The following is a 15,566-nucleotide window of genomic DNA, read 5'->3' as shown; positions in this document are numbered from 1 at the left end:
AAAATGTAGGAACCAAAAGTGAATTTACGCCTATAAACAAATACCACAACAACAAATCAAGAAACCAAAACTCATAAATCATAGAGACAAATAATCAAGGAAAATTACCTTGGAATCATGTTAGGAGAAGGCAAAAGTTTTGTAGGGCAGGTTGATAGCCGAATATCCCATTGCAAGAAACTAAAAGGCCAAGAGAAAGAAGAGACACTACAAGGCATTTAAACTTCATGGTTAACACTTCATTAACCATTTGTTTTAAAACAAGTTTATAGCACCCAAACCATCAAAGTATCATATACTAACATCTAGAGCAAAATAATTTAAACAAAATTTCAAATTTCACAAACTTTATATACATATACATACATACATATATATATATATATATATATCACATAGTCCAACTTCAAATTAAATAATCAACAACAAACAATCAAACCCAACTTCATAACTCATTGAGGTAATATATCAAACACTTTATGTGCAAAAAGCAAAACCTGAAAGCGCTTAAACTTTCATGGTTTAACACTTCATTACCCATTTTTTTTGAAATAGGTTCATAGCACCCAAACCATCAAATTATCATATACTCACCTCTCCACACCACCAAGACCTCCAAATGCTTCAAGTATTGAAAAAAAAAAAAAGTAATCAACAAATATAACTCAATCAAAACCTAAGGCCCAAAAGCCTAACTTTACCATCCTAAGATGAATACCCCTACCCAAATGGAAACCAAGCAAGCATACAAGAAACTTATAGGCTTTAACACAACCAAAACCCTTTATTTTCCTACCACAAACAATGAGCATTTACCAACTTAATACAAAGCATGTCATTACCAAACCATTTTAAAATTATCCAAAGTAAAACACTTGTCAAAGAAATCACATATGAATTACAAGATAGATCACACAACAAAAGCTTGAAGTAAATTCCTTATAGTCTCAATATTCTAATCATACTTTCTGCTTAAATTTGCAACAAGTCAGCTCTTTTTAAAAATTTTCTTGGTCCACTTAATTTTATCCAAAAATCTTGAAATTAAATAGGGAGAAGCCCTTATATGTCTAGTATGTACCATCACAAATTCAATTCAAAATAAGTTTTCTATAATTTATTAAAAATCATGTAGTGCATCTGACTCAAATCTATATATATAAAGTCACAAAAAGAAAAATACTATAATTTTAACTCTATGCCAAAAGTTTTGAGACTTGATTAAACATTAAAGCTACATGTGTTAGTACATATAAAAAACTAAGATTACAACTCATAACCTCATATGACAATCATCACAACACAAGTCAAGAAATTCAATCTCATAACTCATATAGACAATTTATGAAACACTTGGTAAGCAAAAGACACATGCTTATATTACTTGCACAAATTTATGGTTAACACCACAATGACAATCACATGTGCCAAAGACATTTCAAAATGCATGGAAATTCTTTTTCTAAAATTAACCCAATCTCTCATAAAAATAAAAAACCCAAATGATTTCTCAAGAAACCCAATTCACATGGTTGCCAAGCAACAAAATCCATTTTATAACTCATATAGGCAATTTGTCAAACACTTGGTAAGCAAAAGACACATGCTTATATTACTTGCACAAATTTATAGTTAATACCACAATCATAACAACATATGACAAAGACATTTCAAAATGCAAGGAAACCATTTTTCTAAAATTAATCCAATCTCCCATATAAATCAAAATCCCAAATGATTTCTCAAAAAACCCAATTCACATGGTTGCCAAACAACAAAATCCATTTCATAACTCATATAAGCAATTTGTCAAACATTAAGCAAAAGACACATGCTTATATTACTTGCACAAATTTATATTTAACACCAAAATCACAACCACATATGCCAAAGACATTTCAAAATGTAAGGAATTCTTTTTTCTAAAATGAACCCAATATCCCATATAAATCAAAACCCAAATGATTTCTCAAGAAACCCAACTCACATGATTGCCAAACAACAAAATCCATTTCGTAACTCATATAGGCAATTTGTCAAACACTTGGTAAGCAAAAGACACATGCTCATATTACTTACACAAATTTATATTTAACACCACAACCACAACCACATATGCCAAAGACATTTCAAAATGCAAGGAAACACTTTTTCTAAAATTATTCCAATCTCCCATATAAGTCAAAAACCCAAATGATTTCTTAAGAAACCCAACTCACATAGTTGCCAGACAACAAAATCCATTTCACTCCATTAAATTAAAAACCTCCAATAAGATTTTAAATGTACCAACAAACACAACAAACTACTTTTAAAACAAAACCCACAACATAAAGAGCAATCCCAACAATATAGGATAAAGACCCAAAGGTATTAAAAGGTGGGTCATGGAGATTTTACCTTAGATTCATATTAGGAGAAGTCAAACCATGGATAAGAGTTTGATGACTAAAAACCTAGTAGAAGCTAACCAAGAGACCAAGAGGGAGGAGAGACTCGGTAGAGAGAGAGATAGAAGGATGTGTGTATTTGTGTTTGTATTTGTGTTTGTGTTAGGGAGAAATGAAATTTTATGTGGGAAAGGAAAAAAATTTTGCTGAAATTTAACCCATTTAAGCTGTACTCTTTAGTGATGAATATAATTTTGTCACTATAACATACTTTTAGTTGGATTTTTTATGATTTTTAGCGACGAATATAATTTCGTCTCTATAGCATACTTTTAGTTGGATTTTGTTACGACTTTTAGCGACGAGATTCAGATTTTGTTGATATAGCATATTTTTAGTGACGATTCATGATTTCATTGCCAAAACTATGAAATGAAAAACCTATTTTGTGTGCATATTTTTAGTAGCGATAGTTTTTCGTCGCTAATACTATTCATAGCAACACCTACAATAAAATCTTTCGTCACTAAAAATTTCAACTTTTAGCGACGAAATATTTTGTCACTATAGATTAATAATATTCTTGCCAAAATTTTCCCTTTTGGCACTCATATTTTTGATCATCAATAGTGATGAAAATTACTTTTCATCGCTAAATGTTATAATTTTTTTCATTATTAGCGACGAAATCCATATTTCATCGCTAAATCTATATTTTTAGTGACGAAAAATATTTCCTCACTAATTTTTGTCGCTAAAAATACATTTTGTTGTAGTGAGTTAATTTTGGATACATTTATTGGATTTTGATGACATGGGTATCACCCGATACAAAATGCTTTTTCATTAGATAAAGCCCCTTGTATTCTATAGGCAAAATTAAACAATTAGATGTTGCATGGCCAAACATTATTAGTCACAAGCTTGTAGCCCTAGTCGTGTGAAAGATTGTTATTTATACAAGCTGACTCCTATTCTATAAGGCTTTTAAATTAAAGCGCGTGCTCAGAGGCTCTCCTTTTTTTTTTGGGGAAAAAAGTTAATAATTTGCATCAATTATAATTTGAGATTACTATATTTCCCAATCACAAAAAAACCTAAGGGTGTGATGAAAATTTATTTCACCTGCTAACACATAATACTCATCACACTCCTAGGTTTTTTTTTTTTTTTTTTTTTTTTTGTGATTGGAAAATATAGTAATCCAAAATTATAATTGATGCAAATTATTAAATTTTTTCCCAAAAAATAAAAGAGCATGCGTGCTCAGAGGCTAATTGTGATTAAAAAATGCATCAATCCCAAATTATGGTGAATAAAAATTTTTTTTTTAAAAAAAAAAAAAAAAAAAAACCATTTAAGCACACGCAAAGTGAAAGTGCCAGTTTTAAAATAAAATAATACTTGACACAAAATCTAAAATGGACTTTTTTGGGGCAATCAGTCTAAAATGGAAGTCTCTTGATAATGCAATGCAATAAATAAACTTTGGACTCTTCTGTGCGATTGAGATCTCAAATTAATGGTCTACCAAGCTGCCTTTGTTATTAAGAAGTACCATTTTATTAAACATGTTCTTGCAACTTTACCAAAGATTGGAGGTAAAACCTTCAAAGTTCAAACCATGAAATATTGATTGATAATCCCCTTCTTCTCATCATGCATACTTATATTTTTGTCCAAATTTAACACATGAATTTTTATTTAATAAGCCAAAGGAAACTTTATCTTTAATAGACAATGAAAGGGTCTACTTAATAGGTACCCTTCTGTCACATCATCAGTTTTCAAATGCATATACATCTCTCTCCAAATACTTCACATCACTATCTTCAAATACAATACACTCTGTTTTTTGTTTGAAAATTAAGTATAAAAAGTTTTATTTCCCACAGCTAGCCATTAAGGACGAACAAAGTAATCCATTTTTCTCATAAAAACAATTATAACTTGCATTGTCCTTGTGTCTTGCCCGCTAGTGTTAACTTCCATATTTGTAGTCTTGACTCTTGAAGTATTGTTTTAGCCAAATCCATTATCTGCTATGAGTGAAGAAATTTAACGTGTTTCGATTGGTCCAGATTGTTAATCATTAGAAAAGGCTAGAGAAATAAATCTTCATTCCATTGTTAATCATTAGAAAAGGCCAGAGAAATAAATCTTCATATCAATAAATCATGTCTGTAGTCTTCCTAGATTTCATGCCATTGGACATTCCCACAACACATGCATCATTGTTTCAGTGTATCCATTCTATGCCCCAAATTCTTTATGGATGAACTTGCATAAAACTATTTTGTTGGCATTAAATTTAAATCTCCCTCACCACCATAATGTTGGGGAAAACAAAACATAACAGGGTTACCAAATTAGATATAATGTTACCTAAGGGGGGAAAATGTCAGATGTAGCATTGGAGAAATAAATATTTAAATGAATAAATTCATTTATATGCACACCTTAATTCAGTACATTTCCACAAATCATATACAACATATTGGAAGGACCTTTAGGCTACAATTTAACCATGGATTTAGGGCAGTGAATTAATAATTTCATACAAATATATATACCTTATGATGAGAACATTTCTCGACTCGAAGGGGTGTTGTTGGTTTAGTTTGCATTGATTTGGTATTCAAAGAATATGTAATGTCCCTCCTGTTATCCAAATAAAAAATGAACAATCATAATCGAAATCTTTAAAAAAAATGAAAATAAAGAAAATAGACCCAAGATATAGAGTGACCTACCCAAACTAGTTGCCTTTATTTTTTTTTATAATTTAATTTTTGGAACCACAAATTGTAGTAGAATAGAAGTGGAGAAACGATTATGAATCAATTACTTGAGTTTGCTATTAATACATAAATTTATACATACACATGGAAGAAGAAAAAGTACCTCGACAAGTCCAAATTTGATATCTCACGCTTTCTGCAGCCATGATTTCTCTTCTACATTTTCTCAAATGAAGCTGCACTGACATGGCACGTTGGCCAATGATGATGCTGAGCAACTGGCGTTGATTTCAATGACAGCTTTCACTGAAGTTCATTTCTTAATAGGTTTTGAATTTGGGGGTTCTATTGCGATTTTGCAGACACTTTCACTAAAATCAAAATAACAACCAATACCCAGTTCAAGAAATATAGAAATTTGAGAGAGAGACAGAGAGAGAGAGAGGGGGGGGGGGGAGGAGTACCATTTGCACTGAGTGGCTGTGGGAAATCATAAAACATAGGCTTGAAGTATTGTGGACTACAGAAGTATCTATGTGCGAACTGATTCTTGAGAAATGATGATAAATAATGAGGTCACTTATGGTTTTTGAATTTGGGTATAAGGATGATAACTGATGAGGATGATGAGCCATTTTAATTTGATTTTGGAGCATGGAGGAGTGGGGAGGAAAGTGGGAGCCGTTAGGTGAAGAGTTAAGAAAAATGTAGATAATAACTGATGGAATGAGAAATATTAACGACTCATTTGACCCTATTATTTAAAATTTTATGAGATAACTTTAAAATCACACAAAAATCCAGTGCAATATTTTGTAGTAGTTCAAGATTTAAAAAAAAAAATTAAGAAGAGACATCAACCTGTGTTCTTATTTTATATATATAATTTTAATTTTGAGAATATAATTTATAAGTATATAAAACAATTTGAAAATTAATAGAAGAGTGGTCCTATTTTTTAGGCAATATTTTAGTGGGAGTTAGAGTTTCATTTTTAATGGATTGTCATTTAGTGTTGGCTCTACTTAAACCTACGCGTGTAGGGGCATTTTTGAACTAAAAAATAAAGAATCCAAATAGGGAAAACCCCTTAAATAGTAGTATAGATAAATATTGGTTTAGATTCACATGAGTGATCTTTTATTATCTAAATTTGTTTTAAGTATCTATACTACTATTTAAGGGGCTTCCCCTGTTTGGACTGGATTTTTTTTGTTCCAAAATACCCCTATAACCTACATTTTATCAAGGGCAACTCGATAATGTTAGGTTCTAAGACTTTAGGTTTAAATGTATTAAAACTTCATTTTATAATGTTGGCGAATCATGATCTAAACGTTTAGTCTTATTTTAGACTTGCTCAAAGTACGTTTAAGTGTAAAGTTGGAATCGAGTATACTGTAGGATTTACTGGGTAAATCTGCCTGGCTTGATCGATCGAGAATCAGACTTGATCGATCAAAGCTCATGCAGATTGTTTTTCTGTAGAATTTTCCCACTCAGCCCAAGCCCGTTTTGACATGTAGGGTTTTATATTTTGCCTTAAGTATAAAAGGGAAAACCCCAGCCACGTTTTGAGGTTGCTCTTTATGCTATGTGTGTAATCTCTTCTGAGATCTAGAGGTGTTTTCCTTCATACACACTTAGGGTTTTCCGACTCAAGATTGATGTCAAGAGCTTGGTGATCAATTCAGTTGCTACTTCAAGAGCTTAAAGATATACAAGCGGGAGTGCTTGTACTTACTGTCATGTGGACTCAGAGCTGTCATATGGTTATGGTAGTAAGTTTCCTACTCGAGGTAGCAATAGGATGTTAGTGGTCTAAGTTGCTATTGTGTAAACTTCAATTCCTTCATAGTGGATTTGTTTTACCTTGAGGATAGCTAGGTTAAATCCTCCCCAAGTTTTTTTTCGGTTTGGTTTTCTTGGGTTTTCGTATCATTGTATTCTTTATTTTCCGCACTTGTCAATGATATGATTTATATGTGTTAACCTAGATCTTCATAATTTACCTAAGTTAATCACTTGACTAAATAACTAGGTTAATCTGGTTGTTTTTAAGGGGTCTAAAAACGTACAAATAAAAATACATCTTTAACTCCCAAAAACATTGCCTACAAAACAAAACTACTCTCTTGATAGTTTTCAAATTACTTTATCCATTTATTTTTAAAAAAAATTAAAACAAACATACGTTTATTTGTAAAAATACATCTATTGATTAAAAAAAGAAAAAGAAAACATATGCCGTTATTGCAAAAAAAAAAAAAATTAAAAAAAAAAAAAAAAAACTTCTTTAACTCTTACATAAAACACTATCTACAAAATAGGACTACACTTCCAATTCACTCACGTTGGTTTTTAAACTGCTCTATTAACTTCCTGAGAACAACTTTTATTAATTTCTTTTACATTTCCTATTTTCATTTTTTGAGTTTAAAGCTATATCCTTCTTCTTCTTCTGAAAATATCAAACTAAACAAATCCGGATATGTATAAATTGCTTTGCTGGAAATAGACTTGATTACCTAACCAAATAAGTATATATGAGCAAAAAAATTTCTTTTACTTATCTGATTGATTTTTTATTATTATTTAAGTTTTCCTATCTCATTTATTCAATTACCTTTTTTAAATATTTGTTTTGGTTTCTTGTATTAAATGCCTCTCAAACGTGTATTTATGATAATGAGATGTTACTGTCACAACCATGCTCTTGATATCATGCTTCCACCAGATCAAGAAGGGCACAACATAGCAACGATTATGTTTCAAGCCATTGGCCCCTCTTGCTTTGTCAATATCTCACCAACAACCAATTAACACCTACTTGGTGAAATCCTGACTTCAGAATATGTATTTGGTTATCTCTTGCCACATGACAATTTCTATTTGTTTAGTATTTATTTCTCTTCTTTAATGTCAAACTATTCTTTCTTTCTTCTTCTTCTTCTTCTTCTTCTTCTTTTTTCCTTTTTTTTTTTTAATTCAATAATTGTGCATCTAATATGATAAATGAGATCTTTCTTTTGGTTCCCTTTATTTATATTTCTTCATTTTGGCTTCTGTTAATGGCTGTCTAGGAAAGTTTTTCATTTTTTTTTTTTTTAGTTTCCTTTTTGTTTAGAATGATGTTTTTCAAAGTGTCTCACAAGATTAACACAAAGTTTCTATTTAAATTCTTCATCTGCATGCTAGGTGCCCAAGTTATTGAATCATTAAAAAGTTTTTATAAAATATGCTCACTACATTGAGTATGTTCTATTAGTTTCATGTTATTCACGTATGTGAGTATTTTTTAGAACACTTTCTTTTTGAAAGCTTGAAAATGTGTTAAAAATATAAGAGCTGTTTAGACCCCCAAATTAAAGTTACAAATCGATAGATTTTACACTAACTTAATACTAAGTACGGAATAGTGTAAATGCAAGCGGATAAACAAACAAGCTACTCTAATCTATAATCAAGACAACACAATAGTAAAATGGAATGTAAAAAAGTAGGGAAGAGAAATGCAAACACAAGATAACACGCTAATGTGTTATCAAAAAGGAAACCAAAGAACTCGGTGAAAAACCTCTCGTCGTCCCCCAAACAGTAATCGATCCACTAGAAAATCAGTTGGGATACATGGGTTAGCAAAAGACTCTCTAAGCCTAATCTACCCACTGTACCTAAGCTCTCCAAGCTCCTACTCCAACAAAGTTTCTTGGAACAATGTCTTGTCTAGCTCTTCGGATCCCACAACAAGGACCATGTTGCATCTGTCATCCTTGGTTTCTTCCAATGCTTCCTAGTAGCACCAAAATATCACTTGACACTCTAAAAGGGTGTGGTAAGTGTTTGGGCTATCAACCTCTCAATGATATGGAAATGGAGAGGTAGGAGTTGTGGAAAATCCACAAGCAATTGTGTAGAGGATTGTGGGTATAAGAATCTCTAACTCTCAAGGTTTGTGGCTAGGGTTTTCTCTCTAAAGCACTCCTCAATATTTATGGGTGATGTGGGTATATATAGTGTTGGTACAAAAAGTGTGTATCAGATAGCACAATCTGGCAAAATAGAATGTTTCGCGAGTGTCTCACGGAAAGGCCTTACCCACAAGATACTTGTGAAACACAGCTGTCTCCATCTGCATTGACTCTTCTCATTCCAGTCATGTGTAGGGCACATGCATCACTTCGCGGGATGCTAAGTCGCGAGCTACTCGCGAAAACCTCTTCAGTCTTCAATAGCTTGAGTCTTCACACTTTTTCTTTCTATCACACAACCCTTACAATTAAATCCCATAATAAATATAGGGTACACAAGATTAAATAAATTTACAATCAAATTTGGCACGAAATTAAAGCCACAAAACATATAGTTGTAAATTACAATTTTACAATCTCCCCCTTTGGCTATTTTGTGATAAAACCTCTAAAACAGACTCTAGACTTAAACATGAGTTTGGGAACAGTGGCAAAACTCACTCACACCTAATCTAGAAGCTGTGAAGCACTTGCACGTATACACTTGTAACATGAAACACTTGCACACAAGCAAAACTTTTATTAAGCTTATGACAAGTTGAATACATGGTACGTATATGAGCAAGTAAAATGCGATCAAGTTTGTAAACACAATAAAACATGTAAGCATATCTTGATCAAACAAGATCAGTCATTAAAGAATGACTACAATGAACATTTAGCAAGTAAATGCTCACCCGGACACGCAATACAATTAAGAACAATCCCACAGATCAATTGCATGTCCAACACTCAACCAATGCAAAATATGCAACGTATTTGCATCTAGGATACAAAATCCTACTAAGGGCACAAGAGTGAGGTACTGAAGACATAATAGCAATATCTTAAAAGTACAAAAAAAAAAAAAAAAAATGCTACAAAGCAATACGGTAAACAAAAATTACTGAATATAAACTAAAATAAAAGCAGAGTATTAAAGCTTTAAATGAAAGCAGTAAAAACAGCTATCCAAGAGTTATAAAAAATGAAAGATTTTAAACAAAGACATAAATAAAGCTAAACCGCCTGTATGAACCAAAGTTTCTATGCCTAAGCTATGTCTATGCTCTGCTCCCCCTCAAAACTTTCTCCCCCTTTTTGACCGAAATGGCCAAAGAGGCTAGAACTGATCAGACTTTGAATTTGATCCATGTGCCATGGACAAGTCCTTGATCTGTGAAGACAATGCAGTGATCTATCCCTGGACGTATGCAAACTAAGTCACGATGTTCTGCACATAGGAGTCTAGCATGGTAAATATCTGATCCACTCTAGCTAGGAGGCGATCAAGTCTGTCTGGTCCTTTTGCTGGTGCTGAAGAGGATGGCTGTGTTGAAGTCTCTAGGGCAAAAGTGAATCTATCAATCTCCTTCTCTGTATCTCCTCCCTCCTCATGAACTCGATCTTGTGGTATTATATGCACACCTGTTTTGTAGCCTTTGATGTGAGCTGTGCTCCTAGTCACTATGTGTGCACCAATAGGATAGTCTCTCTGAACCACAGTGAGACCACTTGGAAATTTCAGCTTTGCCTAAGCAATTAAGCCCATAATTAGTGAGGGAAAAGGCATAACTGTTCTGAAATTTTTCTTCTCAATGCTCCTCTTCAAAATGTGGAAAATGTGTCCACAAATATCTATCTCTTTATGAGTAAAGAGATCGTACAGAAATTTTGTCCTTGGAGCAGACAAAGTGGTAAGGTTGTTGACCGGATATAGGTTGTGGATCATCACATAAGCAAGTGTCCTCATCTCCAGAGTGAATGGTATTGTGTTCATGGATGATTTCTTCGGTGTACCACCATGTATCCTTATCATCTCCTCAGTAGAACCCAATCTATCCTCATATTGCACTGTAATTGGCTGTGAGGGAGGACGAACTTCTAGGAAATCTTGAATACTTTCCCTAGTAATGAAAAACTCTTTGTGTCTCACCCAGCAATCTATGTGATTTTCTTCTACACTGGCATTGGAGAAGAACTCTTTGATGATTTTTGAGTACACAACTCCACTCGGGTTCAAGAGCTTTGTCCACGCCTTGTCCTTGAACACTTCAGGTATGAAAGTGTCCTCAAGTGATTCCATTTGTATGACCCTTTCCATGATGATCGTTTTATCCTTATAGTAGTCATTATACTTCATATCAGCCTTAGCAGACCTGAAGTTATCAAAATCAGTGCGTGCACATTTAGAGGATGATCTCTTAGGAGCTGCATGCTTAGTAGGTGACATCTGCACAAAGGAACACAGAACAGAGAAGAAACAAATGCAAAAACACAAATACAGAACACAAAAACATGATTAGATACATGTTAGTTCAAAACAAAGGTAAAGCTACCTAAAACAGAGCAAAACCGACTCAAAACAGAGCAAACAGACACAAAACAGCATGCTATAAGTGTTTAACCATGTAAACAAAAGCAACATGCATGAAGTGAATCACTATGCATGTGTGTGTCTGTGCTGTGCATGTGTTGATGCATGTGTGTGCAGCATGTGATGCATGGGGCGTGCCTAAAGGGTGTCTAGGTGTGTGCCTAGTGTGTGCATGGCATGGCATTGTGGCACAAAATGGACAAAGTGTGTAAAACACACAAGCACTGTGAAAGTTCAAAATAGTGTAAAAACACCCTTGAACGTTTAGACCCCCAAATTACAACTTAACCAATTTAAGCATTATGTCAAACAACTAATGTGCAGAGAATTAACATAAGCTATAATATGGAATTGGAAAAACTATCTAAGTCAAATTAAAATCACAACCCATAGCAGATAATAAAAGGCAAAGATAAAAGGGAAGGAAGATGCAAACACAAAGACAACACGCGATGTGTTATCGAAGAGGAAACCGAAGCTCTCGGCGTAAAACCTCTCCGCCGCTCTCCAAGCGGTAAACAATCCACTAGAAAATGTAGTTGGGATACATGGACAGCAATAAACCCTCCAAGCCTAATCTACCCAGTGCACCTAAGCCCTCCAACCTTCTTGCTCCAACGAGGTTGCGCCGAACCTTTTTCTTTTCTAGCTTCCCGGATTCCGCTACTAGACCATAGCATCAACCAATGAAGATTGGTTCCTTCCTAACTGCTTCCCAGAACACCAAACAGCCGTCTCACAGTAATGGATATGGTGAGAACAAGGTTTTGGTAAAAAGCCTCTTAAGGATTTGGCAATGGAGAGGAAGAGAGTTGAGGAATTTGAAGAGGCACTTATGTAAAGATTGTAGATGAATCAATCTTGTTTTACTCTAGGGTTTCTCTCTCAAAATTTTCTCTAGAAGCTCTCTTTCTTTTGTGGGTATAAGGGGTATATATACTAGGGTAAGAGAGGAATGTGAAACGTCAGGATTTTTTAAAACAGGGTTGGCTCACGGCTTGGCCTTGCGACTTGACTGAGTCGCGAGATCCAGTCGCGAGATAACCGTATGGCCAGTTGTCTTGTTTTGTCCTATAGTGCTCCAGCTAGCATGACTGTTCACCTTCTGGCATGCTTGGCACGTGTGCTGCGTCTGGCGGCTTGCAGCCGCAAGTCACCCGCGAGACCCAGCTACGAGTCTCTGTTTTCTTGCACACTCTTGAGCAAACTTCACTTTATCTCACTCACTACCCTTACAACAAGCCCACCTAAATACAGGGTTACTAAATGCTGAAATACAAGCAAATTTGATACGAAATAAAGCCAATTAGATGGTTGAATAAATTCAACCTTACACACTGACCAAAACATGGTAAACATGATCAATCAAGATTAAATCCAAGCATTGGAACTCAGTTGAGTCCAATTCAACACAAAAATGTCACTAGGACATTCTGTCAAACACCTAGCATGCAACAGTGAAATCCAACTATGAACAATGCATGAACAAGGAGAAATTTACCTCAATACAAGCTTAGAATGCCTTAAGGGGCCAACACACAAACACAAACAACAAATGGGACTCAGCCAAATCAAAGATTTTGGAAAAATTGTCACAAATTTAAGAACCCCAACCCAATTTTTGAAAATCCCCAATATTTAGAACCCTAACTTAAATTTCTGCATAAACTCATAAAAAATGAAGAAAATGCAGAAAATAAGCTTGAGAGTGATAGGGTTTGAGTGAAAATTGGTGCGAGGGAAAAGCAAAATGTTTGAAAAAACTGTCACATCTGCTATATAAAATTGGAAGCACACAATTTTCGCGGGTTAGGCAGTCACAAGATTAGTCGCGAGACACACTGGAGCTTTCATGACAAGCTCTTAGTAGCGACACAGTCACGAGACAGTCATGATAGCCTTTGTATGAACTTGAAAAATTTCCAGTTTTCGCCTAAAAACATTTCACGAGAAGAGTTTAGTTGCGAAATACTTGCGAGGCAGTAGCGAGACTTTTTGTATGAAAATGTGAATTTGTAATTTCCCTTCAACACATTTCGCGGGAAGCTCTAAGTCGCGAGCTACTCGTGAAACAACCTCTGAACCAGTATAAAATCACTTTCAAAAACATATAAAACACTCAAAAATCTTTTTAGGTTTGATCAGCAAGTACTTGAGCATACACATCACATTTGAACATGTACAATCACACAAATGAGATAAGCATTAATTGAATCAAAGTCTTGTGTGTTGTGGATGAGTATCAAATGTGGAATAGTCCTTTCCATGTTGATCGTTTTATTCTTGTAGCAGTCATTATACTTCATATTAGCCTTAACAAACTTGAAGTTATCATAATTAAGTTGTGAACATTTTGTGGATTTCTTGGTCGTAGAATGTTTGGTAGGAGACATCTACACAAATATCACATAGAACAAGAAACAAATGCAAAAACACAAACACAGAACACAAAACTTGATTAAATTCAAGTTAGTTCAAAACAAACGTAAAACAACCTAAAATAAAGCAAAAACAACTCAAAACAGAGCAAAAAAACTCAAACAGCATGCTAAGGTGTTAAACCCAGTAAGCATAAACACAATGCATGAATTCAGTATTGTGTTTATGTGTGTGCCTAGGCAGTGCATGTGCTGGTGCATGTGTGTGTGCATCATGAGATGTATGAGATGTGCCTATAGGGCCCTAGTGTGTGCCTAGTATGTGCAACATGGGCAAAGTGTGTTAAACACATAATCAGTGACCAAAACAAGTTAAACAAGGTCAAACAAGTGTAAACCCAGAAATTGGAATTCACTTGAATCCAATTTAGCACAAGAATGTCACTAGGACATTCTGTCAAGCATTTGACATGCAACAATGCACAATAGTTATGAATAATGCACGAACATAGTGAAAAATGCCTCAACACATGCTCAAACTGCCACATGGGGCCAACACAAGAAAAATCACAGCAAATGGGACTCAACCCAATCAAAGATTTTGAAAAAATTTCACACAAACTAAGAACCCCAACCCAATTTTCGAAAATCCCCAAATTTTGAACCCTAACTTAATTTTCTGCATAATCTCAAAAAACATGAAGAAAATGTTTAGGAAAACATACCTTGAAGTGATTTTGCAGATATTTTTGCTTGAAAATGAGGAGGTTTTAGTGAAAAATGGTTTTGGGTTGAAGGGGGTTCAAGAGAGTCTAAGCGAGGGAAATGAAAATGTTTGAAAATATGTCATAGCTGCTACATAAAAACTGAAAACACGAATTTTTCGCAAGTTAGGTAGTAGCGAGACACTCGCGATACAGTTGCGAAAAGGACCACTGAAGATCAAAAGCTTTCGCGAGAAGCTTTTAATCGCAAAACAGTCACAAGATAGTCGCAATAGCCTCTGTATGAACTTGAAAAATTTTCAGTTTTTGCCTAAAACATTTTGTGAGAAGAGTTTAATTGCAAAATACTCGCGAGACAGTAGTGAGACTTTCTGTATGAAAATGTGACTTTGAAATTTCCCTTAAGCACATTTCGCGGGAAGCTCTAAGTTGTGAGATTCTCGCGAAAAGACCTTTGAACCAGTTTTTGAAGAAAAACACAAAAATGCATTTTAAACAAAAACTAAAATCACGAAAGCATAAAATCACTTTCAAAAACATATAAAATACTCAAAAATCTTTTTGGGTTTGATCGGCAAGTACTAAAGCATACACATCACATTTGAACATGTATAATCACATAAATGAGATAAGCATTAATTGAATCGAAGTCTTGTGTGTTGTGGGTGAGTATCAAATGTGGAATAGTCCTTAGATCAGAGTGAAGCTTCAATGATCAATTCAATTAAGTTATACACAACTGGTACGAAATCAAGTGGACTATCTCAATTATAGAAATGAGCATATATGACCTCCCATAAGAGAATGATTACAAATCATAGAAGCTTTTCATTTGGCTTTTGCATAAATCATAACAGTTGGTCCATTTTGGATAATACATCTCTTCTTGAGATCGGTGCTTGAAATTTTTGATATTTCAACTTTTAGATTTAGCCTTTGGCTTTT

The sequence above is a fragment of the Quercus lobata genome, chromosome 2 (assembly GCF_001633185.2).
Source record: "Quercus lobata isolate SW786 chromosome 2, ValleyOak3.0 Primary Assembly, whole genome shotgun sequence".
Classification (NCBI taxonomy): Eukaryota; Viridiplantae; Streptophyta; class Magnoliopsida; order Fagales; family Fagaceae; genus Quercus; species Quercus lobata.
The sequence above is the reverse complement of the archived record's forward strand: the minus strand, read 5'-3'. Positions refer to the sequence as shown.